The sequence below is a fragment of the Onychomys torridus genome, chromosome 10 (assembly GCF_903995425.1).
Source record: "Onychomys torridus chromosome 10, mOncTor1.1, whole genome shotgun sequence".
Classification (NCBI taxonomy): Eukaryota; Metazoa; Chordata; class Mammalia; order Rodentia; family Cricetidae; genus Onychomys; species Onychomys torridus.
In genome coordinates, this window is record NC_050452.1 from 42,394,380 (window position 1) to 42,420,484 (window position 26,105).

At 44.7% G+C, this 26,105-nt stretch overlaps 1 long non-coding RNA gene across 1 annotated transcript; it reads right to left on the bottom strand.

The window, feature by feature from the left end:
* Positions 1–4,126: 4,126 nt before the first annotated feature.
* On the bottom strand, positions 4,127–15,247 carry LOC118592423. Its single transcript, XR_004946073.1, has 4 exons — positions 15,029–15,247; positions 6,805–6,924; positions 5,478–5,787; positions 4,127–4,975 (listed from the first exon to the last, which is right to left on the bottom strand). It is a non-coding gene; the product is annotated as an uncharacterized LOC118592423 (long non-coding RNA).
* Positions 15,248–26,105: the final 10,858 nt, after the last annotated feature.

Genomic DNA, 26,105 nt, shown 5'->3' on the forward strand with positions numbered 1-26,105 from the left:
ATTAGATTGGAAAAATGTTTTCTTACAGATGCAGAAATGAATTTGAATATCAGTATGCATGAGCTTATAAATGCCATTCAGTTCTTGAATTCTCTAAATGACCCATATGTAGTTACTTCCCACAGCCGCTCACTGTCACTTTTCATATCCCACCTGATGAATGACTTCGGAGGCGGTCCGAATCTCATTCCCTTCTGGGCACATTTTATTTAAATGATCTACATTACTGTTCCCTTACTCTCCCTCCGCCTATTCCTTCTGTTCAAATGCTATTCAACGACTGTATTCTCATTAAAAAACAAATCCCTTGCATTTGACTCAAGACACTAGATGCTCAGCCTGCCTTCTAATGTCAGAACTTGTATGTGATTAATTCCAGGGACTGCATCCATAGATTTGGACATCTAAACAAAACTGAAATAACCCCCCATCTCTATCCACTGTGCCCAGAAGTGTCCCTCCAGCTGTTCCAGGGGCTGCTTCATCTCAAAGGCGCCCCTTCACTAGCAGGGGATTTTCTGGGCAGTGGCTTTGCTTATGATTAATTATCATGAACCCAACGTGGACCTTTGGCTTTCTGGCTCTTAGCTGAGTAGCCAAGATATTTCTCTAGACTGAGATAGTTGGCTTCAGTTCTAATTAATGATCAGTCGTTATCAGCTTAGTTTAGACTTTTTGCTCTCTGACTTTTTGGCTGGGTAGCCTAAACACTTCCCAGATCCAAAGGGCTGGCTGAAATTTATGTCCCTGTTTCTGGCACTGTCCTGATAATTCTGATGCTTTCCCGGATCTGCAAAAAAGATTTTAATTGTTTACAGTCTTGATTAATGGGCTTGCTGTTGCTTTGATAGTCCATCATTTATAATGATAAGAAGCAAAAAACAAATGGCGCTTTCTATTACTCTCTGGGGCCCTTTGGTCCATCCTTCCTAAAGGGTGACTGTTCTGTTTCCTTCCCGATTTCTATTAAGTTACTAATAATTGCATTATAATTGAACTTTAAACTATCACTATTTCTAACTCCCGGCAGTATTTATTACCCTGCAGATTTTCTCACTGTTTTTTAACAGTCTTTCCCAGAGTCTCCTGGTTGTATATCTCCAGTCAGCAGCTCACCAAGACAGTTCGTATCAGTTCCTCGAAAACGTTTCTCTAGCATCTATCACAAAACCTAGTGAGCCTTGTCTCCTCGTGTGCTATCAAAGAAATGAATCCCCTCGACTCTGTAATCGCTCTCTGGTTAATTACTTCGTTTGGCCAAGTAAACTGTCCTTATCCAACATAGAACCCAAAGTTCTTTTCTACTAACAACTCCTATGTTTGCTTATCAACTCATTATCTAAGTTCTAGTTTGTGTTGGGGCTTCGGGGCACCCCACTAGTGTTTGTAAAGGCTGTTGGTGGTGTGAATTGATGCCATGTTTAAGCGAGCCTAAGTGACCTTCTCTCTCAAAATACTTGGTTTAGAAGGAAATATATCTTTTCCACGTCTAGGATGCCCTGTATCTGCCTTCCTTGTCTCCAAAGGAAAAAAAAAGTAGTATTTTATGGAGGTGACATTGTCAAGTCATTTCTTTCTATTTTTGAAATGACTTTTGCTCACTCTAGTTTCATACATTTTCTTGACAATGACACGGCAAGCTAGATTGCACTGGGCTATATTTGTGTCTTAAATCAACAGAGACCTGTGCCTACAGATCATTAATTTCTGTATTCCATTTCAAATAGCTCTCTGCATTTTCCATTTGACGGTAATAGACATTTCACACGTGGTAGAAGGCATCTCTAGCTATGCTCCCATCAACTTCCCTTCAAAAGAAGGCGAGGCTTGGCTCCTCCAATGTTACACTCTTTGACCTCTCTCTGGAATCCCTCTCCTCCCTTGCTTTTGTTTTTCTTCATCACTTCTCTCCTCCTCTTTGTCTGTCTTTGGCCTTCAAGCTCTCTTAAACACTCCACCCTCTGATCCCATGCCACACCTGGGCCTGTTTTAGCCTCTGGGCGCTCTGCTCCTACATTCCTCCCTACAAAATTCATAGCCCCCATCTTTGAACCATCACCACATACTGATTGGTTGCTCCTTGTCTCGAATATATTTTTCCCACCTGGGCTGGGATTAACATTTTTGCTTTTGACAACGTCCTTCTACAAGAGTCCAGCTAGCACCTCACATGCCCCTGTTTATTTCATACTCACTGCAAGTCTAGAGTGTGTCAAGGACGATGCCAGGCCTTGAAGATGCAGTGATGACCAGTATACACAGACCATTTCAATTCCCAAAGATCAGACAGCTGGACAAAACTTGAAAGGAAGGGCTTGTTGCTTATCCAACAAGTCAAAACAAAAGCACGCTCTTTTTCTTGTCTTGTGAATTTGCTCCATGCTTCTCCTCCCTGGCTCCTTGCTAACCACCTCATTCTCTTTTGGAATGATCCTTCTTATGTAATAACCTACATAATCAACACACCAAGTTTTCAGCAGTTTAGAACACTAAGTTCATAATTCTAGACCCATGGAGTTTCAGCTCAGCAGGTCTTTTCTGGGAAGAACTGGTCCAGGCTGGACTTCAAGGTCAGCTCTATGAATCTCATTTCTGGGACCCACCATGAAGGAACAGAAGGCACTGGGAGCATGCTCTTTTCACAGTAGAGGATGGAAGTCCCAGCAGTGTGCAGCCCCCAACTGTCTCCACCACCCACATGACCAAGCCTAACCAAAAAAGTCTGATTCCTTCCCACCACACAATGGAATATCCGCAGAGCATCACTTGCCCTCAGCTTATCCCTTCTCTACAATGTTCGTAGCAGCCAACCAGTCACTATGTTCTGTCAAGGTTTTACTTCTGAGTAGTGCCTATGTCCCTTCCCCCGCCAGCCAGCGACTATGCCTGCAGGTGAGAGTGGATCTAGATGTCCTGCCTCTTCCCACAAAAGCTGCTGTCAGACTTTCTCCAGAGGAGATCCTCTGTGCTCCTTCAGAAACTTGTGAATGCTCCAGCAGTTTGTAACCTTCACCAGCAAAGGCATGACCCGCTGATTACAGCGTTTATGGTCTGTCTTTCTTTCTTTCCCTCCTTCCTCCTCCCTCCCTCCCTCCCTCCCTTCCTTCCTTCCTTCCTTTCTTCCTTCCTTCCTTCCTTCCATCCTCCTTTCCTTCCTTCCTTCCTCCTCCTTTCCTTCCTTCCTTCCTTCCTTCCTTCCTTCCTTCCTTCCTTCCTTTTCACTCTTTCTTTTTGTCATTCCAAGAAAGAAATCACAATATTTTATTCTGGTTCTAACTTCCCTTTCTCTAGTGACAAATGATGGTGAGCGTATTTTCATATATGTTGATCTACTCTACAAAGATTTCTTTTGATGGGGTGTTACAACCTTTTACACATTTTTTTAGCCAAGTTGCCTTTTTTATTACCAGGTTTTGAGAACTTTGTGAATCTCATGAACACCAGTCTTTTGTCATGTATGCTTTCTGAAGATCTGTGGTTTGTCTCTGTTCTGATAGCAATGTCGCTTGCACAGAAGAAGCCTTATTTTTTCTATTTTCACAAGGTCCAATTTATCACTTTTCTCTCTGTCATTTTTGAACTGAAAATAGATTTTTTTCATTCAGTATATTCTGATTAGGGTTTCTCTTCTCCTAACTTCTCCCAGATCGTCTCCACCTCCCCATCCACCCAAATCCACACCCTTTTTACTTATTCTCTGTCTCTCTCTCTCATTAGCAAATAAACAGGCATCTAGAAAATATAATAAAGTAAAAACAAGCTAACCAGAGCTAAACAAACAAACAGGAAACATAAAGACCCAAAGAAAAAGTACAAGAAACACATATAGATGCAAAGACACACACATTTGCACACCCAGAAATCCCGTAAAAAAACACATAGCTAGAAACCATAATGCATTACAAAAGACAAGACTTTTTAAAATGCCCAGACAAAGCATTATGAGATAAACACCTCCAAAGATGCCATTGAATTCATTTTGTTCTGACTATCTACTGCTAGACACGGGGCCTGGCCCTATGTCTGGTTTGTATACCCAGTGACATCTTGTTGGGGAAAACTAATTTTCCCTTTGCAAGCAATTTTCAATTGGAGGTAGCTTCTGGATTAGGGACAGGGGCTTGTGTCCATTTCCCCTTTCAGTTCTGGGGCCCCATCTAGCTTACACCTTAGCAGCCCCTGCGTATACCGCCTCAGACTCTGAGATTGTATGTGTATCAGTCCTGTTGTGTCTAGAAGGTTCTATTCCTTGTTACCTTCCATCCCCATTGGCTCATAAAATCTTCCTTCCTCCTCCACAGAGTTCTCTGAGCCCCTGAGGAGAGAGGTTTGATGGAGACATCCTACTCGGGAATGAGTGTTCAGAGATTTCTCACTATCCATATTGTCCAATCATGGGTGTCTGTGTCTGTGCCCATCTGCTGTCACAGGGAGATTCTCTGGGGAAGGCTGAGCAAGGCGCTGGACTGATTTGGTGTTCAGATCTTGTTTTTGGTATCACAGCTAAGAACTCTGTGTACCATAAGGTCACCAAGATTTTTTTCTCACCCTTTCTTTTAGAAGCTTGATAATTTCAAGGTTTATACTTGTCCATTATCCATTTGGAAGCAATTTTGGATAAAGTGAGACATATGTTCTTCTGATTTTTTATATCACAGTAACTTTTGTGTTTCAGGAACGATTTATGGGGGGCTTCAGGAGGCTGCAGCCCATCACAGCAGGGAAGACAGACATGGTGGAGTGGTGCAGTCTGGCAGTAGGGCTGTGCAAATGACTGTTCACACGGCAGTGGACCAGGAGGCAGAGAGGTCCTCTGGAACCGGTAGCTGGGCTGTAACTTTCCAAGACGCTCCCCCAGTGACTCACATCCACGAAGTAAGCCCTACCTTCAGGAGGTTCCACAGCCTTCCAAAACAGTACCACCAGCCAGGAACATGTTCAAAACATGAGATTTTGATTCAATTTCAGATTCAAACTGTAACACATAACAGACATTAATTATTGCCCTTGCTCTGATAAAATTGGTATTCTTTGTCTGGAATTAGCTTCCCTCCACAGTCTTATTGTGGCTCTCTTCTGGTTAGAACTTGCCCCACCTCCATGTCATCGCCTGCTAACACTCCTCAGCATCCCGTCTCAACTGACTTTCCTCCTTCCCTCCACTCCCAATGCAATCACGCCATCATACTTACTCTCTACAAGGGCATGGAGCTACTCTATGACGATTACTCAGGGAAGGTCCACTACAATGCTTCCTAGACTTATAAGATAGATACTGATCATGTGATGTGCCCCACCACCACATGCACACACCCCAAACTAGAGCTGCTGAGCTAAAGGAGAGCCAACACTACAGGGGAGCAGTGGAGAGGCTTGACAAGAGACCCCCCCTTTTAGAGTTGGCATGTGACCCAGTGCCACCCTCTTCACAGTAAAGCTGGAAGGTGTGTAGTCCTTGAACAGAGAGAAATCCTCACCATGAGATGATGCTCCTCCTCAATGTACAGTCCGGATGACGGAAGTGCTTGGCTCTTTGATTGGAGGCTAACACCGACTTTCTGCTCTGATCTCCCTCCCCCTTCCTTTCTCCATAGTCTCAGAGTGTTTCTGTCCACCCTCCTCCTTGTTGTCTGCTTTTCTTTTCCTCTGTTTCCTCCACCCCTCTCCCTTTCTAGTGTTAGCTTCCGTTTGGGTTTCCCCTGATGAGGCCGGAGCAGTAAGCCAGCTACAAAACCGGTGCCTGCAAGGGGAGCCTGAAGGAGACGGCCTGGGCTCAGACAAACAAACCTGTCGAAAGAGATAGGGATTTCACTCAGTGTCACATTGTTTCTATGAGTCAAATTGAATCTGACTTCCAGAGCACAGACAATAAGATGGCAAGAAATTTAATTAAAACTGTTTAATTAGAACAGTGGAGAGGAAGGCAGCAGCTTTTGAGAATTTGGCTTGATTAAAGGTCATTTGGAAATTAAGTTGAAATCATCTTGATATGGCCGAGGTGACTGGATTCTGGTGGTAGCCAGACTCTAGCTTGGTGCCGGTTAATGACATATAAAGGTAGATTTGAGAAGTATGAGGGGGTCCTGATTCCCACTGGGCCATATGCTCCTTATGGGTCCAGCCATCTGATGGCCGAGACCATGGGGGAGCTTGGGTGTGGAATTGGCAAAGTTTGCAATTTCCTTCCAATGTGTGCACCTGGTTGGCACACAGCTGGAGAAGATGGGTGTAGGGAAGAAAGTACCACTTCCCTTCCCTTCTGGGCCACTGGTGAAAGAAGCTCTATGCCTCTCCACCTGGGCTGCCCATCTGTCTGAGAAATCTGAGATCACCCCGTCATAACCTCCAAACGGGACTGGTACTGTTCATATACAAACACCACAGATCACACAGTTAACATGTCTCCCGTGGTCAAGTGAAGATGCCTTTTCCTAATGGCGACTCCTTTCTCCCACAGCTGTAATTAATGTGAAAACACCTCTGTAAACCGAGGCCCCTAGGAACAGTTGGATAGTCCCACACGTGCTCTTCTGAGGACTCTCACTGAGGGAACGGTAATGTGGGAGACCCCTCCAGCTCCCCATTTGTAGCAGTCTCATTGCTGAAGGCACCATGGAATTGACATGAAATGTAATTCTTTCTTCTGAAGGAGGAAGGAAAAAAAAAACCTCTAAATAAATTAAGAGCTGACTCATAATTGTGATTTACGTTGGCTTTTTAATTTGAACATTTTAATTGCTTACCTTACAAATTGAGCTTTAGCAAAGTAAAATAAGAAAGTCAGATTTACAACTTTGCTTCTACCTTCAAAGGGCTGTGCTTGGGGACGTCTCTGCGATGGGGAAGACACGTGTCCTCTGTTTCCAATTATCCTTGCCCACATCCTCTCTTACATCCAAGTTTCTTTCTCATCCGATGTGTGCCCTGGAAGACATTTCAGTGAGTTAATTAGTTCAGCTTAGACAAGGAGGAGAGAGACAGAGAGACAGAGAGAGAGACAGAGAGAGAGAGAGAGAGAGAGAGAGAGAGAGAGAGAGAGAGAGAGAGGACACCCGCCCTCCCAACTCACAGTCCCAGGGGAATTTAAGGACGGGATGGAGGTGGGATGGGAGCCCTTCTTCTAGAGAAGCCAGTGGCTAACACTTCAGGACTCCAAGGTGAAAGGCACTCAGAGGTAAAAGCCACACTCTCATCAGGGTCCCTCCCTGTCATCCTCCAGTCGCTTCCTGAGTCTCACCAACACTTCCCAGCACTGGAACACAATCCTTCCCACAAGAAACCACCGCTGGCCCCCATCTTGTCTTTCAGCATCCTTCCTGACAGCCAGAGAAGACCCAGGACTGGGACCCTTGCTTCTTTGTTCCTTCATGGCTCACATCACAACTGGGGGCGGGGATTGTATCCATGTGGAGGACAGAGATTAACCTCTGGCTTTGTTCCTCAGTTGCTATCCACCTTGTGTTTTGGTTTATTATTATTATTATTATTATTATTATTATTATTATTATTACTTTGTACACTTTTAATTAAAATATAACCGTATCATTGTTCTCCTTTCCTTTCTTCCCTCCAGCCCCTCTCAAGTCCCTTCCTTCCAACTCCTTCCATGCCCCGCAGCATCCTCAATTGGTCCACCTTGTTTTTTGAGATAGGGTCTCTTACTGGCCTGGGGCTGGCAGTTCAGCTAGGGTGCATGGCCAATTGTGTCCAAAGGGTCTGCTACGTCTGTCTCCCTAATGCTGGGATTTCAAGCACAGACCACCACGCCCAGCTTTTTTATGAGTTCTGGGGAATCACAGTAAGGCCCTCACATTTGTAAGGTAAGCACTTTACCTTCAGAACCCTCCCGTCAGCCCACATCACACTTCATATAGTCCCCTTTGCTTTCAATTCCTTGACTTGACCTTTTACTTTCTGCCCTCTTTCAGCACCCCCATTGTGATGGTGAGCACCGAGGGTAGGGAAGGACTAACTCTTGCCTTGATTGGCTACAGTTCCTGGAATCGTACCCAGTGCACAGGAAACACAGAATGAATGAAAGAATGTCCCCTCCAGAGGGGTCCTGTGCTGCAGGCTTCACTGGAAGATCTTCTCTGCTGGATGCTGAGGTGAGGTCTGTTCATGGGGCACTCCAAAGAAGCCAGTAGCATGAATCTTAAAGGAACTTGTTAATAAATCAAACCTGAGCCAGGTATTGGGGTGAACGCTGGAAGATCAGAGAAGCAGAACAAGCCACAGCCACCTCACCTCACCTCGACAGTTCCTTGGCTGATCCTGTTTCCTCAGACTGGAAGCCTCTGAGTCCTCATCCAGAATGAATCTCAGCTGAACTGTGCTGCTCAAAGCCTAAAAGCTTAACCAGCCAAATGCTTCTAGTTTCTGGCCCTCACGCCTTATATACTTTTCTGCTTTCTACCATCACTCCCTGGGATTAAAGGCGTGAGTCCTCATGCTTGGCTGTATCCTTGAACAGATGGATTTCTGCCTCTGGAATGCAAGGATTAAAGGCGTGTGCTACCACTGCCTATCCTCTATGTTTAATATTGTGGCTGTTCTGTCTCTGACCCCAGATAAGTTTATTAGGGTGCACAATATTTCGGGGAACACAATACCACCACAGAAGCCTGCTTCTAAGATCCATCCAGAGGAAGCTGCCCCGAGGAGACTTCACAGGGACAGAATGAGTCCTTGGATTATTTCTTCAGTGGAGGAAATTGGCGTGATCTCTAAATGAATCTGGTGTCCAAGACACAGAATCATTTTTATTGACCAGTCTCATAAAATGACCGATAACTCACATCAGGAAACCTTGGAGGCATCATGCCATCCTTAGTATGATGTAACACTGGACTTATCCCATAAGAAGAAAAATTAATATTCTGGATTCTTGAGGCCAAATCTCTGAGCAACTGCAACTGTGATTTTCATCTTTTACTGAGAGAATGTTTTCTCTGTTTAAGTCTTTAGTTTTTCCAAGGCAGAGATTTCACCACATCATCTTTGTCTCTCACAATCCTGAACATAGGAAAATTTGCACAGTCAAATTCAGATATAAAAATGTGTGCCCCTTTGGTTATGCATAGATGTGCTCTATCATTGGACAGAAATTATTTATCTAGCTATTTATGTATTTAATGTACATTAGTGTTTTGCCTGCGTGTATGTCTGTATGAGGGTGTCAGATCCCCTGGAACTGGAGTTACAGATAGTTGGGAACTGCCATGTGGTGCTGGGAATTGAACTCGGGTCTTTTGGAAGAGCAGCCAGTGCTCTTAACCACCAAGCCATCTCTCTAGCCCGGAAGGAAATTCTTGTTGGTAGAGAACATGTACAAAGCCCAGAGGACGATGAAAAATAATTCTGTTTATCAGCTAGCTAGCTTATCAGTCCATAGAGGACTCACCTTGGATAGTCATCACAGAATGACCACGTGACACCATCTGACTCTCTGCCTTCCTTGACTCTTTCTGTGATTTCTTTGTCCACTTTCAGCCCCGTTTTCAGGACCAGCCTCATCCTAGACATCAATAGGCCATCTTTGTCATGTATTGCAGGGATAGGCTCTTAGCTCCCTAGATTTTGCAGAATACAGTATCTGTAAAAAGATATCAAGACTGGATTTAACTGTCTAGACTACAAGCCTTCACAGTGTCTTAAAGAAGCTCATTTATTTTCAACCTCCCAGCGAAGCTGAAAGAAGTCCAGGGCTATGTTCTCAAGGCCAAGGCTCCTTCACACTCTGGACTCCACTAACCTCAGCTCATCACTCCCATTAGTGCTATGATCCAACATGTCCCCAGGTCTCAAGTTGAAAACCTAATTGTCAAGGCAATGGAGTTGAAATGGGACCTTGAAGTGATGATTTGGGCACAGCCCTCAGGCATTGATTCATGTTCTTATCACAGGAAGTTGATTCCTAACTAAATGATAAATTCTCTCTCTCTCTCTCTCTCTCTCTCTCTCTCTCTCTCTCTCTCTCTCTCTTGCCTTGGCTTTCTGGAAAGAAGGCCCTCATCGGTGTAAGGTATTGAACCCTGGACTTCTTAGCCCCCATAATGGTAAGAAACAAATCTCCATTCATTATAAGTTACCCAGCCTCAGGCATTGTTAAACAACGTAGAATGGACTAAAGTGATCTTCAGGGTCATCTTGTAGCTCATGGTAGCAACTAACACTCTTTTCAAGGCAGGAAGCAGAGAAAAGGAAGCAAAGACAAAAACCTATCTGGAGTGGAGCCGACTCTTTCCCTAGGAGTTCTCAGAGGCCTGGACCACAGACTGCCGCTTGCATCCCATCAGTCAATTCCATCCACAAGGCTGGTTAAACATAAGGTATGTTTCAGCCTGGGACACAGCTGTCTGGAATAAAACCAGTGCTCTATTACTAAGAAAACAGAAAGAAAGAGGAAGGGGGTGAGAGAAGAGAGAAAGGAGAGAGAAGAGAGAAAAAAAGAGAAGAGAAGAGAGGCATAGTGGCATACACTTGTAATTCCAGCTCACTGGAGACTAAGCAGGAGGAAATACACTATTTCCAGGCTAGCCAGGGTTACACAGCAAGACTTTCTCTAAAATAAATGATAGATAGATAGATAGATAGATAGATAGATAGATAGATAGATAATATATAACTTGGTAGCTCAGAGAGTAGCTCAGAATCATCTTGGGGCTTCTAAAATATAATGTTGTGACCCTCAAGTTTCTGACTTAGTCCATGAAGGAGCCCAAGATCCTTCACTTCTTTTTTTGTTTTGCATTTTGGAAACAGAGTCTCACTGCGTAGACCTGGATGGCCTAGAGATCGCTGTGTAGACCAGGCTGTCCTCAAACTCACAAAGATCTGCCTGCCCCAGACTCTAGAGTGCTGAGTACCAGGGTTAAAAGATTATATCACCACACCCAGCTGAAAATCTGCATTTCTTTTTTTCTTAGTTAATTAACAAATCTTTTATTTATTTTACATTCCGACCACAGTTTTCCCTCCCTCCTCTCCTCCTGTTCCCGGGGTACCCCAGACACCCATCTACACCCCTCCCCATCCACTCCAACTCTGTTCAGAGAGGGGCAGACCTCCCACAGGCTTGGACAAAGCATGGCACACCCAGTTGAGGCAAGACCAAGCTCCTCCCCCTGTATCAAGACCAAGTGAGGTAATCCAGCATGGGAAACAAGTTCTCAAAAGCCAACTAAGCACCAGGGACAGGTTCTGATCTCACTGCTAGGAGCCTCACAAACATACCAAGCTGCACAACTGTCACACACATGCAGAGAGCCTAGGTCAGTCCCTTGGAGGCTCCCTAACTGTTGGTCCAGAGTCCATGCTGTCTCTGTGGGTTCCCCTATCATAACCTTGATCCCCACAGGCTCCTACCGTCCCTCATCTCTTTCTTCAGGAGGACTCCCAGAGCTCAGCACAGTGCTTGGCTGAGGAGCTCTGCATCTCTCTGATGACAGTTAGGGTGGTCTCCAATCTGATTACAGGAGAAGGCCAGTTCAGTTCAGACACCCTCTCCACTATTGCTAGGAGTCTTAGCTGGAGTCATCCTTGTGGATTCCTGGGTGTAGATGGATAAATCCCTCCTGCCTCCCTTTTCCCCAATAGCCGGTCAGAGACTTAATATTAATTATAAACTGTTTGGCCTATGGTCCAGGCTTATTACTAGCTAGCTCTTACATCCTGAATTAACACATTTCTATTCATCTATACCACATGGCTATGGCGTTACTGACCTGCTGGCATCTTGTTCCTTGGGTGGCTGGATGGGGTCTGCCCTGACTCTGCCCTTCTCCCTGTATCTCTGCTTGGATTTACCACGTGGCTCTTATCCTGCCTTACCATAGGCCAAAGCAGCCTTATTATTAACCAATAGGAGCAACACATATCCACAGCATATAGAAAGGCTGTCCCACAGCACCTGGGAGTTTCCCTGTACCAGGTTTCTCCCTAACCCCTAAATGCACCCCTCCCCCATCAAAACATGTCTTTCCTTACTCTCCCCACTCCATCCTGCCCAAATCCACCTCCCAAGCACAGACTGCCCAACCCATTTCCTCAAGTTCCCATCCCCTATTTATTCTGTTTCCCCTTCCCAGGGAAACCCACGCAGCCCTCTTAGGGCCCTCTTTGTTATCTAGCCTCTCTGGGGCTGCCGATTGTAGGTTGGTTATCCTGTACTTTACTCCTAATATCCACTTATGAGTGAGTACATACCGTGTTTGTCTTTCTGGGTCTTCGTTACCTCATTCAGAGTGATTTTTTTTCTAGTTCCATCCATTTGCCTGCAAACCTCATGATGTCATTGTTTTTTTTTTATAGCTAAATAGTACTCCATTGTGTATATATATGTACCACATTTTCTTTATCCACTCTTCAGTTGAGGGACATCTAGGTTGTTTCCAGGTTCTGGCTGTTACCAATAAGCTGCTGTTCCTTTGGAAGCTCTGCCTTAGCCCCCTCCTCCCTAAGAGCCCTGGCCCTAAGAAAGCCCACCAAGTGGGTGGCTCCTCCTCCGGAGCTGTTCAAGACCTTGCCTACAGGGCATCTAAACTCTGGTTCATAGACCTGCTCTGTGATTTCTCTTCCTTCTTTCTCCCAAGATCACCCTAGAGTGCTTTTCTCAGATTAAACCTGGTCCTTTACCTTTTAATTCGGCTCCATTTGGCTTATTGCATTGGTGGAGAAACCCACTACCAGGGTTGCAAAAATACTTACCAGCTGCTATGAACATAGTTGATCAAATGTCCTTGTGGAATGATTGAGCATCCTTTGGGTATATGCCTAAGATTGGTATAGCTGGGTCTTGAGGTAGATTGATTTCCACTTTTCTGAGAAACCACCATACTTATTTCCAAAGTGGCTGTACAAGTTTGCACTCCCACCCAAAGTGGAGGCGTGTTAAAAAAAATCTGCATTTCTAATAAGGTTTTAGGTGATGCTGAAGTGGCTGGTTTGGAAATCTTATGTACATTATTTGGAAAACCACTGGCATTTTCTTCTAGGCAAAGTGAGGGTTTTTTACATTCTAATATTGGCAATCATTTCTTCCAACTTCAATGCATCATTTCAATATGAAAAAGCACTAAGCTTTTTAATCTCTCAAAGAGACATGTCTCATTAGAGACAGGAGTCGAAAGAGAGGCATGTAAGGGAGAAAGGAAATCACACTGTGTGTTAACACTCAAGGCTCTAAATGTGCTCTCACCCACCATTGGTGAGCTAGACCCTCTCCCTGGGAGGTGTAGACAACAGGCTGAGAGTGCCCGCATTGACAGCCTCAGTTCTATACGTTCCTGGAAAGCTGTAAGTAACTAGGCGCTAAGTGATGTTTGGCTTGAGGTCCCATAGAATTAGGGATCCTAAAAGCCCTATAACTGGCCTGCTTTGCACTGTTTTGATGGAGCAAGACAATGAGGTGGACCTGATGAAGGTAGAGAGGTGACGTCTGAGACTCCAGAGCACAGGCACACAGGAGTGGGATGACAGTTGGGCTCTACAAGCTTGCCAGGAGCGTCAGGGCAAACTGGGTCAGGATTCACCAACCAGCCTTGAAATCAGAATCCTGCGCACTGAATGCACAGACCCCCGCCACCATATCCTGCCCCCACCCCACCTCTCCTGTGCTTTCCTCCTGGTTTGAGGGGGTTTTGTTTTACAAAATTTTGCTGAGTGAAGGAAGGGAAAGAATTTGTGTCTATGCTTCAGCTTACAGAAACAAAGACCTACAAATCCTCAGAGGATAAATGTGGTAGAGAGAGTGAAAAGTTAACGAAACCCAGGAGAGAACGGAGAGTGTGGGCCAAGAGAGCGAGAGGCCACTCTCACAGAAGTGCCAGCCCCTCCTGGGGGTGTTTAACACGGGAGCCCCCCCACATTTCTTTTCTTGTTACCTGGGGAATTGGGGGGTTGATTTTATGGTGTATTTCCCACACAAACCATTCTCCTGGTGGGGTCTGATTTGAAAAGGATGCTTTGTGTGTGTGTGTGTGTGTGTGTGTGTGTGTGTGTGTGTGTGTGTGTGTGTATACATGCAAGCGTGCGTGCATGTATACACACGTACACACTCTCACTTCTTTTAAATGGCTCATTGTCCAAAAGAGGGTGAGCTGGGTTCCTTTGCTTTCTTCCTTTCTCTAAGATCTTATGCTCCAACAGGTAGTCTGCAGCACTTCTAAACTCAGGACATTTGGGAAGAAATTCCAAGTTCATGCTAGCTTTTTTTTTTTTTTTTTTTTTTTTTTTTTTATGGATTACAACGTAATTCTAACCTGGCTCTTCTTCTGGTAGCCACATTAGTAAGGAGCTTCTTCAAAATGTAGAAGCCTACACAAGATAGAGAAGGGGGCCATTTCAGAGACACAGCTGTCCTTCCCTTGACAACCCCTTCACTCAAGAGCCAGAGGCTGAACTGAGCGGTGGAGTCAGAAATGATTTGGCACTCACTAGCAGTGACCTTCCAACAGCTGTGCCTCGCTGTGTCTACACCGGTAGCCGCCTGTCTACACCGGTAGCCTCGTCCTCTCTACCCATCCTTCTTTACCTACATTGAATAAGTCTTCACAGAATTCTGAAACTGCCTACATATTTTGGTAGCTTGAGTTGTCTTTTCTTTTTTATTATTATTATTTTTTTATTATATTTGTGTTTTAATTTTACACATCACCCATGGGTTCCCCTGTCCTCCCCCCTCCCACCCCTGCTCCCACCTTCCCCCCAGCCCCTCCCCTCCATTCCCATCTCCTCCAGGGCCAAGACTCCCCTGGGGATTCAGCTCAACCTGGTGGATTCAGTCCAGGCAGGTCCAGTCCAATTGTCTTTTCTTTTTAATTCATTTTTAGTCATAGTCTCACCATGGAACTCTGCCTGTCTTGGAACTCCCTATATAGACCGGACTGGCTTCTCACTAAAAGAGATTGATCCACCTCTGCACACCGACTTAAGCTTTCTTTTTTTTTTTTTTATCAAAGCGCGGCTTACTTCGTTCTGGATACTGTCAGGGGTTATACAAGAAAAGAGAAAATTATAGTCAACTTACTGTGTGCTGGTCTTTCGGGTACATTCCACCACACCACACAGATGCGGTACTAGATTTGGAGGTTGGAGCTTCCTGCATACCCGGCAAGCATTCTGTCAACTGAGCCACGAAGGAACTTTTTGAAGAAAAAGTTCTAAATCTATTGTGTGCTGATGGCTGCAATTCTATAGATTTACTAAAAGCAGCAAACCGTAGGCTTATCACGAGTGGAATTTGGGGTCTGTAAATCATACTTGAATAAAGTTAGAAAATCTTAATGAGGAAATACACAGGAGGAATTGAATTTACAAGACATAAAATGAACTTTAAAAATGTCTTACAGCCAAACAGGAACGCTGGCCTCTTCCATCTGTGACTACAGAAGGGACACCCACCCCATCCCAAGTGGTTCCGCACTGTGTGGGCTGGAGGAAAGGAGCAGAATTTTACAGAGCAGCGTCTCTCACTCACTCACTAACTCCCTGTGATGACGAGCAGCGGTAAAATCCTCTTAACAGCAACACTGGGAGGGCCCTCGAGGACCATCTTCTGCAGACCTATCACTCAACCGAAGCTGGATGGAGACTCAGGAACTTTAAAGCCCTGACTTACTCAGGATACCTAATCCAGTTAACACTTGAGTCACTTCTTACCCACAGTCCTCCCTGTGGCTCTTATCTGCAAAATCGGGACAATGATATTGGGCACCACCTGCTTCCCAAGGCCATGTGGAGATCAAATACGGCAACCGAAGAGGAACTGCTTTCAAAAAAGCGGGGAAGCCCTCTGCAATTCGCAAGTCAGTGTAGCTCAGAATACAAACCGGAGATCCGAGATCCGTAAGACACACTTCCAGGAAGTCCTAGCCATCTCTGGGGGATACTTTCCATCAACAGTGGGGTGAGGTCAGGGTGGTGAGCAGCTGGGAGTGGTTCTAAACCCATGCTCCTAATATCCTGGCACCTCTCCTACCTCCAAAACATCATTACTTTGCTGCTCTCCATTCATTTGAATGAGTCTGAAGACAATGAAATTTACCCTGTGTCCACTGATCTGTGATTCCTCCAACAACCAAGATGGAAAAATAATAATAATAATAATTTGGTTTAGCTATCTATAACAGAAAATATATTTATTTTACCCCCTACTTTGAAAACCTATCCATTCTTGTTGAGATGCCATAAAGGGGCCTGTGTGTCTACAACACCTGGATCCCCATGACTAATATATTCAGGGTATCCTGGGTGTATTCATTTCTGCTAAAGGCTCCCCTCGGCCCACCCTCTTCCCTGAGCCCCTGACCGCCCACACTGGGGCAGGCCTCAGAGAGAACCTCAGTGAAACGAGAGCCCAGCCAACCGGGCTTGTTGCTGGCCCCAGGAAAACACCAGGTGCACAAGCCGCCTCAGAATGAGAGCTGGGAAAACAGGGATAAATCAAGCCCAGCTGGGGAGTGAAAGAACAAGACATCTAAAAAACAACAACCATGTGACTGAGAAAGGTTAAATCACACCAGCCTAAGAGCCAGCTAATGGCAGTGAGCTCTCTGGAAAGAAGGGAAGAGCGCGTTAGAACTGAAGAGAAAGCAGCCTCGCCTCCCACATCCCACAGCCTCTCGTAAATGAGTATGGGTTCTTTCATGGTGATGCATGTTGTAAAGGCTTTCCCATTTTTTTTTCCTCATGATTTTGCTATGATTTTCGATGTTATTGTTATTTTCTATGTAGATATGTTCTATTTTTTGGTTCAATGATCAGTCTTTTTGTTGCATTCAGGTTTTGAGTTTTATTTTGGAAGTGTTTCCTTATATCCATGTTGTAGAGAATGCCATCTGCATTTCTGGCTAACATCAGCGGGTTCGTTCTTCAACTCATCTAGTGTGTCTAGTGTGTATCCGTCTATCCTTACATATGGATACCTAGTGGTCCCCAAGCTCTTTGTACAGAAATTCATGTTTCAACTATAATGCCACACTTGGGAAGAAAAATAGTGAATTTGAGGCTAACCTGAGCTATAGAGTGAGACCCTGTGACCAGAGAGAGAGAGAGAGAGGCACTTGGCAGACAAGCATGCCATCTGAATTCAATGCTCAGAATCCATGATGGGAGGAGAGAGCTACCTCCAGAAAGTTACCCTCTGACCTCCAGATGCTTCTGGACACGGACACACATGCCATTCACAGATATACACAAGAGCAGTGAATAAAATTGAAAGAATTTTTGTCCCAGCCAACGGTCCTTACCGTGGGGAAAGCACCTCACTAAATCTCCACAAGCATTTATATCTATACCTGGACTTTCCACCTGACTATTGGTCTGTCTATTCTCTATGTCAGTCTGATAGGATCTTAAGTTACAAGCTTTACATTACATTCAAGAAGTGTTGCTGCTAGCTTTTTCAACTACTCAGCTACTGTCTAATCTTACGTATATGGGGCAGAGTTTTTTTGGGGGTTTTGTTTTAGGTTGTTTTTTTTTTTTTAATTTTTCTATGTAACCCTTATTACCAGAAAAAGCCTTGTGATGTTAACTCTTCCTATCCAGGAGAAAGGACATCTTTCAATGTTCCCAAGATGACTTTTATGTCTTCCAAGAGTGTTTTGAGGGTTTTTTTTCCCCCATATAAAACACACACATTCATTGTGAAGCCATTCCCTAGCAATCACCTCTTCTCCATTGCTACCTCTGTCGATCTTTGAAGCCAAGTTGATCTCAGTACTTATCTCTGGTTCTAAATAAAGAGTGACACAGTGTTTTCTACCTCCATTTTCTTTCACCTTTGCCAGGTTCACACATTTCTGCATGTGAGAGCATCTTCTTTGGCCTGTTGAAGAAAGAGAGAGAAAGAGAGACAGCTTTGGGTCTCATGTTTAAAAGAGGATGACATAAGACAGTAAGGCCTTCAGGTCTCAGCAAGAAAGCATTCACATATGTCTGGGGTCAAAGATAAGAAATTCCAGAACTCATATTTGAAAACCTGAAATTGGATTTAACTGCTCTGTTTTTCTCCATCAAGTAAACTCTATCCATCTTGGTGACATCTTAGACAGTCTTCTAAATCCTCTTTCCTCTGCTCTGTCTGATATAATACAGTAGACCTGAGAGTAACCGTATTGATAAATCCCTACGATAAATTCTCCTTCCCTAATATTCCTACTAATCCTTTCACAATCCAAACTCCACGCAGACACAGGACTCTCTCCTAGGTCATCATCGCCAAGGCTGTGTGTGTGTGTAAGCCAAGTTCAGTGCTGTTGTGACACATATCTCAGAGTGCACATCTCAATCCGATTTCAAACGTAGCATCCTCGCTGGCTTTCTCAGGTGCTTTCTGCCTAGTCCTGCTGAGACCTGCCACTGTTTGGATTTTCCTCCTGGTCGGCCAGCTGTCCTCTCTCCTAACACCTGTCTTTCAACTATACTTCAACCCCGTAGACCCCAGGAAGACTCAGTGAAAATTACGGTCAGGCTTTAGGGAATACAAAAACAACTGGGAGCCTGAAGCAAGGGTAGACATTTAACCAGACTTTGTCAGGAAGGAGAAGGACCCTTTCTGACTTCTTTACCCATAGCATCTTTCTCCATTACCATTTTCAGTGTTGAACCCCTAAACACCCTTCAAGGTCAAGCTTAATGATCGCCTTCATCATAATTTTTCCCAGAGATCCCTCTACCTTTCAAAGAAGCAATTGCTCCCCCAGCAGTTTCCCCATTAAATTTTAAGTATGCTTCTGTTACAGTGTTAATGACTTTGTATCACACTTCCATCAATGTTTTCATCTCTGTCTACCTGCTAGGCCTGATTCCCAGAGGGCCGGGCTATGTGTCTTTCAATGCAGTTTCTTCAAGGTCTAGCAATTTAACTAAGTTAAGTTGAGAGAGTTGAATTTTTTTTTTCTATTCGCTATTTGAAATCTAGTCTCCTCAGGAAGCAGGGGGTTCACATTTATCCCAAAGAGATCCAAGAATGGGTTCCCTGGTGAAAATACGGAATGTAGCCAGCCCATGCCATACCTCTCTTTCTGCCTATTAGTGAACTTGTAATTGGCAAAATGAGAAACATTTTTTTGTTTTTTGGTTGCCCCCCCCCCCCAGACAGGGTTTCTCTGTGTAGTTTTGGTGCCTGTCCTGGATCTCACTCTGTAGACCAGGCTGGCCTCAAACTCACAGAGATCTGCCTGCCTCTGCCTCCCGAGTGCTGGGATTACAGGCATGCGCCACCACCGCCCGGCATAAAGTGAGAAACATTTCAAAAATGAAATAAGATGAGTAAAATATTGCTACTATGGAGATTGATGAGAAAAAATGGGTAACAAGTAATAAATTTCATGAATCAAAGAAATTCCTTTAATGGATTGCTATGTGACCTAACAATCATTAATTCCACATCTTTTTTCTATCACTACATTGGACAAGTGGAACATATCATCAGGAACGTCTACAGACTACACATAGACAAGGAGTCAAGAGCACTGTGGGCAAATTCTGGTACACTTCTTGGAACTGCATATGTCTCAAGAAAACACAGAGGAATGTCCCTGACTTAAAATGACATGACTGCAGCAATTCATCCATTCATGTTCGTTTCTCTTCATGCATAAACTCAGTTCTTCATTAATAGTAACAAACTGCTCTAGCATCCTTCTGTTTGGACGCTGCAGTGTTTCTAAGATCCACTGGCACAAACAGGCTGAGGGGCTGAAGGTGACCCATTGTCTCTGCATCTACTATGATAATGATATGATTATGAAAGTGAGTTCTCTAAAATGTGCCATCAGATTACCCTAATGGGTCTCATGACCCTGGAATGAAGCTTTCCTGCCCCCTCCAAAATGTGTTTAGAGTCCAGATCTTGGGAGGAAAGAGATGAGCAGATTTAAAGGAGACGTCAAAGAGAGTTTGATGGAAGAACAGGTTTCAAAGGCTTGGGCAGACTTACAGGGGAATCAGGAAGCTGCTGCCACTCCCTTCCCTAAACTCAAAGGGGAGAGGCAGGAACCAGTCAGTCACCAGGATCCTCCAGGAAGAGAGCTGCAGATGTGGGAAGGGGCTGCCTACAGAATACAACAGCCACAGAGAAGCAGGGTCCAATGGAAGAGGGCTGGAGGCATAGATCTCCCAAGGCCTACTCTCCACTGGCTAAACCCAGCTGGAATCCTGAGGCTGCCAGCCACAGATACAGGCCACAACGGCCAGTCTTCTGGGACAAAAAGCAAGGAAAAGGAAGCAAAGAATATCGAGAGAGATGAATAAGAAGCATCCCGCACAAGAGTCAACTAGCTTTTTTTTTTTTTTTTTTTTTTTTTTACCCTGGACAGGGTTTCCTGAAGCCCAGGCTGGCCTTAGGCTTGCCATGTACCTGAGGAGCTGAGGATGGCCTTGAACTTCTCATCTCCCTGCTCCCACCTCCTGAGTGCTGGAATGAAAGTCTTCCACCTTCACTATGCTTGTGGGGTGCTGGGGATCAAATCCGGGACTTTGTGCATGCCATTCTACAGACTGAGCTATGTTCCCATCCCTCAGCTAACTCTTCTTCCTGATCTCAAGTTCTGAGTTACAGCTTTGGTGGTGGTGGTGGTGGTGGTGGTGGTGGTGGTGGTGGTGGTGGTGGTGGTGGTGGTGGTGGTGGAGGAGGAGGAGGAGGAGGAGGAGGAGGAGGAGGAGGAGGAGGAGGTGAGGGTGGTGGTGGTAGTGGTGGTGAGGGTGGTGTTGTTGTTGGTGGTGGTGGTGATGGTGTTGGTGGTGTTGGTGGTGGTGATGGTGGTGGTGGTGGTGGTGGGGGTGGTGGTGGTGGTGAGGGTGGTGGTGAGGGTGGTGGTGATGGTAGTGGTAAGGGTGGTGGTGGTGGTGGTGGTGGAGGAGGAGGTGAGGGTGGTGGTGGTGGTGGTGGTGGTGGTGGTGGAGGAGGAGGAGGAGGAGGAGGTGAGGGTGGTGGTGGTAGTGGTGGTGAGGGTGGTGTTGTTGGTGTTGGTGGTGGTGATGGTGGTGGTGGTGGTGGAGATGGTGGTGGTGATGGTGGTGGTGGTGGTGGTGGTGGTGGTAGTGAGGGTGGTGGTGAGGGTGGTGGTGGTGGTGGTCTTGTTTTTAAAGTACTAAGTCTGAGTAATTTTCTAGTTGATTTAAAGAGAAAGCAACACTTTTTATCAGAGAAAAGTAGAAACATCTACCCTCCTGGGTGTATGAGGAAACCTGGAAATCCATGGCTCAGTTATTTGTTTGTTTGAGGCAGATTCTCTCTCTATGGAGCCCAGGCTGGCCTGGAATTCACTGTGAATCTCAACTCAAACTCAGCATGCTCCCGCCTCAATCTCCCAACTCTAGGACATTTCAGCATGAGGCCAACATGCCCAACTCAGAGTTTCCCTGTGGACCTAAGTGAAAACGGGCCATTCATGCTTTCCCTGAATCATTTTAAGTCACTTTCTCAGCAAAATCCTAGGTAGCCCTCTCTCTCTGTCTTCATTTTCAAATTATCAGTTGGGCAGAATGGAAAGAGAAAGACAACAGAGTCAAAGATGAAGGGAGGTAAACACCCAGTAAAGAGCAGAGGCATCCAGAGACCCTCCGTACGTCTCCTTATTAATTCCTCTCGTGTTTACTCAAGATTTGATGGATGGCAGACCTGAACAGCCCACATGTACACGTGTCCTGCTCCGGATGGAATTTCTCTCAAGGAAATGAGTGAAGGTCAGCTTGCGCTCCCTGGCCTTGCTGGGCAGGTGGAGGCTCCGGTTTCAAAAGTTTACTCAGCTGAAAGTTTGGAGAGGATACCTGTCGCGGCTTGAATATAAAATGTCCCCCATAGGCTCATGTGTTGGAACACTTGGCACCCAGATGCCGGTGCTCTTCCCGGAGGTTATGCAATCTTTAGGGGATGGAGCTTGGCTGAAAAAAGCACATCACTGGGGGCTGGTTTCAAGACTTTACAGCCTGGCCCGGCTCCTTGGTCTCTTTCTGTTTCCTCTGTGTGTGTGAAACGTGATCAGTTTCCTGACCACCAAGCCAGCCTTGCGGTCACGCTGCGCCTTGCCTTCCCCACCATGATGGGCTGGAGCCCTCTGGAACTGTAAGCCAGAGTAGACCCTTTCTTCCCGAGCTTGCTTTTTGTCAGGGCATCTTATCACAGTGACAGAACAACACCAAGTAATGCTCCTGTGTGTATTCCAGTTTTGTGGGTTGTTACAGTCTTCCTCCCTTATCTGTGAGGCTTATATTCAAAGGCTCCCAGTGAATGCAAGAAACCCCAAATAGTACTGAGCCTTACCTATGCATTATTCACAATATATACATACTGACGACACATTTCTAAATTAGACATGGTAAGAGAGAGTAACTGCAAGAGATTAAAAAAAAAAAAAAACCACTTAAAGCAATACACTATAATTACTTACAAATTATGAATTCTTTGTTTCTGGAATTTTCCACCTAATAATTTTTGGACTGCAGTGGATCTTGGGTAACTAAAACCGCAGAAAGAAAAATGATGGGTAATGGGGCTAGTTTACCTGTTACTTAAGTTGGAAAGCACGTAAGTATCTAAAGAGGATACAAACAGTGAATATCCTCAACACACAGAGGAGACCTTGGTGACATTTTGTCATATTCCCTTTCAATCTCCTTATAGCCACACATTTCTCAGATAGGCATTCCACAGTGTGCTGTTTTATATCATCACCCTTTATTATAATTGCCAGCAGACTTAGATTATCCAAATTGGTAAGTGCGTTGGTTAGTTTTGTGTCAACTCGACACAATCTAGAGTTATTTGGGAAGAGAGATTCTTGATTGAGAAAACAGGATATTCTGTAAGAGCTTAGAAGATAAGAATTCTGAGGGCAATGGCAGCGACAGTTTGTGAGGTTTCAGGGTGGAGTAAAGATTCTTGCTATTTTGTGTTACCACTCTGTGGTTCTGGGCAGCTGGAGCTAAAAAATCATCTATAATTAAAAGGAGACCAGCATCATTGAGGCAAAATCTTCTGGGAAGTGTTTCCTCAGGGTCAGCACCCAGGATAGGCAGTCGAAAGGGGACAAGGGTGTATCTTGTGCTGGTGGCTGAACTGGACAATGTGGAAGAGTCCCCTGGTATTGATTCTGAAGGCATGAAGGGGCCATGGAGAACAGCCGAGACTTGGCACCCCAAGAGGCCAGGAGAAGCCTCTGGTGAAGGGGCAGCCTCAGCTGCAGGAGAAGCCCCAGGATTGAAGGAGTCATGAAGAGAAGTTGAAGCTTGGCATCATGTGGCAGAGTCAGAATCCCCAAAGAGAGCTCAAAAGAGTCTATAAAGGTACAGCCCAGTTGCAGTGGAGACCCCAACATTTCAGAGATGCTGGTACTATGAGATGGCCACCAAAGACAGTAGAGGCCTTGGAGTGGAGCTGGCCTCAGCCTAGGAGACACGGGGTGTGTGTGTGTGTGTGCATGCGTGCGTGCGTGCGTGCGTGCGTGCGTGCGTGCGTGTGTGTGTGTGTGTGTGTGTGTGTGTGTGTACTGCAAACAGTAAGACAGGAAAATGGAGCTACCAAGGCTTTTTGGAACCCAGGGGATCATGAGTGAGTACCAGACATTAAGCAATGAACTTTTTACACTGATGAATTTAATTGTGATGACTACCTAATTCTTCCTTCATGAAGTAAACATGTACTTAACTTTCTTGATTTTACAGGAGCTCACAGTTGAGAGACCTTGAACCTTGAGAGACTTTGGAGTTTCCCGAAGGCTTTGGATATTTTAGAGACATTGAACTATGAGTGAGACAGTGGATGTTTTAAAGAGACTTAACTTTCCGAGTGTTCGAATGTTTTAAGACTGTGACCTTCAAAAGTTGGAATGTTTTCTGCTGTGATGTTGACGTTAATATGAGATCTTGGAGATGAATAAGGAAAGAAAGGTTATGACTGAGTAAGTGACATGATCCTGGGTCACATTGACAAGAGGTCAATTGTGGTGGTTAATTTTATGTCAGTGTGACACAAAATAAAGTCATTTGGGAAGAATGACTCTCAATTGAGAAAATACATCCATAAGATTGGCCTATACGCACATCTGTCATGCATTTTCTTAATTAATGATTAATGTGGGAGACTCCAGCTCACTGTCCCTCGGTTATATAAGAAGGCAGGCAAAGCAAGCCATACAGAGCAAGCCAGTAAGAAGTATTTCTCTGTGGCTTCTGCTTCAGTTCCTGTCTCCACGTTCCCGCCTTGAGTTCCTTCCCTGACTTCCCTCAGTGACAGAGTATGACCTGAGAGTTGTAAGCTGAAATAAACTCTTTCCTCCCCAAGTTGTGTTTAGTCATGGTGTGTATCACAGCAACAGGAACCTAAGTAAGACATTAAGTAAATCGCAAAATAATAAAACTTAAAGACTGCATACATGCATATTATACATGAACAGTTAGATCCTACCTTATTTAACTATTCCCCTGTTGTTAAATATTTAGAAGTTTTTTTTCATTTTTCTTATAACAAATAGTACGTATATACATATTTCCATTCATACATTTAAAAATTTACTTTATGTATTTGTTTATTTTGAGTGTTGGGGGTACATGGCACATGTACATGCAGAAGTCAGAGGGTAATTCTAGAGTCAGTTTCTCTCTCTCTCTCTCTCTCTCTCTCTCTCTCTGAATTTGAGTGTTCCAGGACTCAAACTCAGGTCATTCATTAGGCTTGGTGGCAAGGGCCTTTACCTGCTGAGCCATCTCTCCAGCCCTACCATTCATGTTTTTTTAAAGCTATGATAAATTTCTTGGAACGAGTTTCTAGAAGCAGAATGATAGCATTAAAAGTTTCACTTTAGAGCTGGCCAAATTGCTGTTTTAAAAGATTATACCAATTACAACTGCTCCACAGGGCAGAAAGTGCCTGTTTTCACAGAGCCTGGCTGCCACGGAGTGTTGGATGTATTTCTGTCTGTCAGTGACATCTCCTTGTGTTCGTCACTGACTTTTTTTGTTCAGTGAGGTTGGCCACTTTTTTCACACATTGTAGGCCACTGGACCCCCCTCCTTGGGGACTGGCTGTTTCTGTAGTTTGGCAGGCAAACTCTCTTCCCAACTTTTGTTCCTCTCCTGAGGATCACAAAACTTCGTACAACTTTAGTCCAACCTACTGAGTGTTTTCAGATGGCTGGTTGCTTTAACAGAGCAAGTTGACTCCAACAATGTCATTTCACTTTGGTTTTTTGACAGAGAACGACTAAACATTCAGTTGAATGCTACCCAGGCTCTTTCCTAAAACCGTAACTGAAGTTATCTTAATTGTCTCTCTGCATATATTAAAACACACAGTAGCCTACAGTTTGCAGTCCATAAATCCAAAGCTCTTGGAAACAAGCTTCTTTTGTAGGCCTCTCTAGGCCTAATTAGGACTATATGATCCTTTTTAGGTACTGAAAAGAGTGAGAAAAAAACAGTTGGGTCAAGCACGGGCCTTTTGACAGCAAACTTCAACTTAATATGAAACCCAGAAAAGTCAGGACAAATGTGTCCTTAAGTGCCTGAGTGCTCTCCCACTGTTTCCATGGTAGGTGACGATGAGATTATTTCTCTGCTTGGCCACACTTTGCAGTGGCTACTAGCAGTTAGCAATCCCAGAGGAGAAGAGAAATCCAGTGGCATTCAAGTTCATGGAGTCATTTCACATTTGCAACTTGGCCATGAAGAGCAAAGTAGCTTTCATTGATCGTTCTCCACTGTGCAAACATTTTTCTCACCTGAAATCTCATCTGGTATTTGAGCCACAACCACATGGGATCTCTATTCCCACCACCCCACTTTGCAGGGGTGAGTAAACTGCTGCCTCCAAGTGTCCAGTTTACGGGTTAGTGCTCAAGTTCCCAGCTTCTGCCTGCAAACGGATTCCTGTTCCATTTTGTCACCCTGGTCTTTTATTGATTGGACACCCTTTACAAATCATGAAACACAGCTAAAAGAAAGATGAATAGTGTCAACCAAAGTACAGGATGCAACCCAGGCCACCTTCTTACTATAGGAAAGGAGAATTTGGGTGTGATCTTTGCCATGAGCAGGCGCATCAGTGTACTAGCTGACTATTTATCTCAGTGTGCTGAAGCAGTCCTGTATCTTGTATCCTG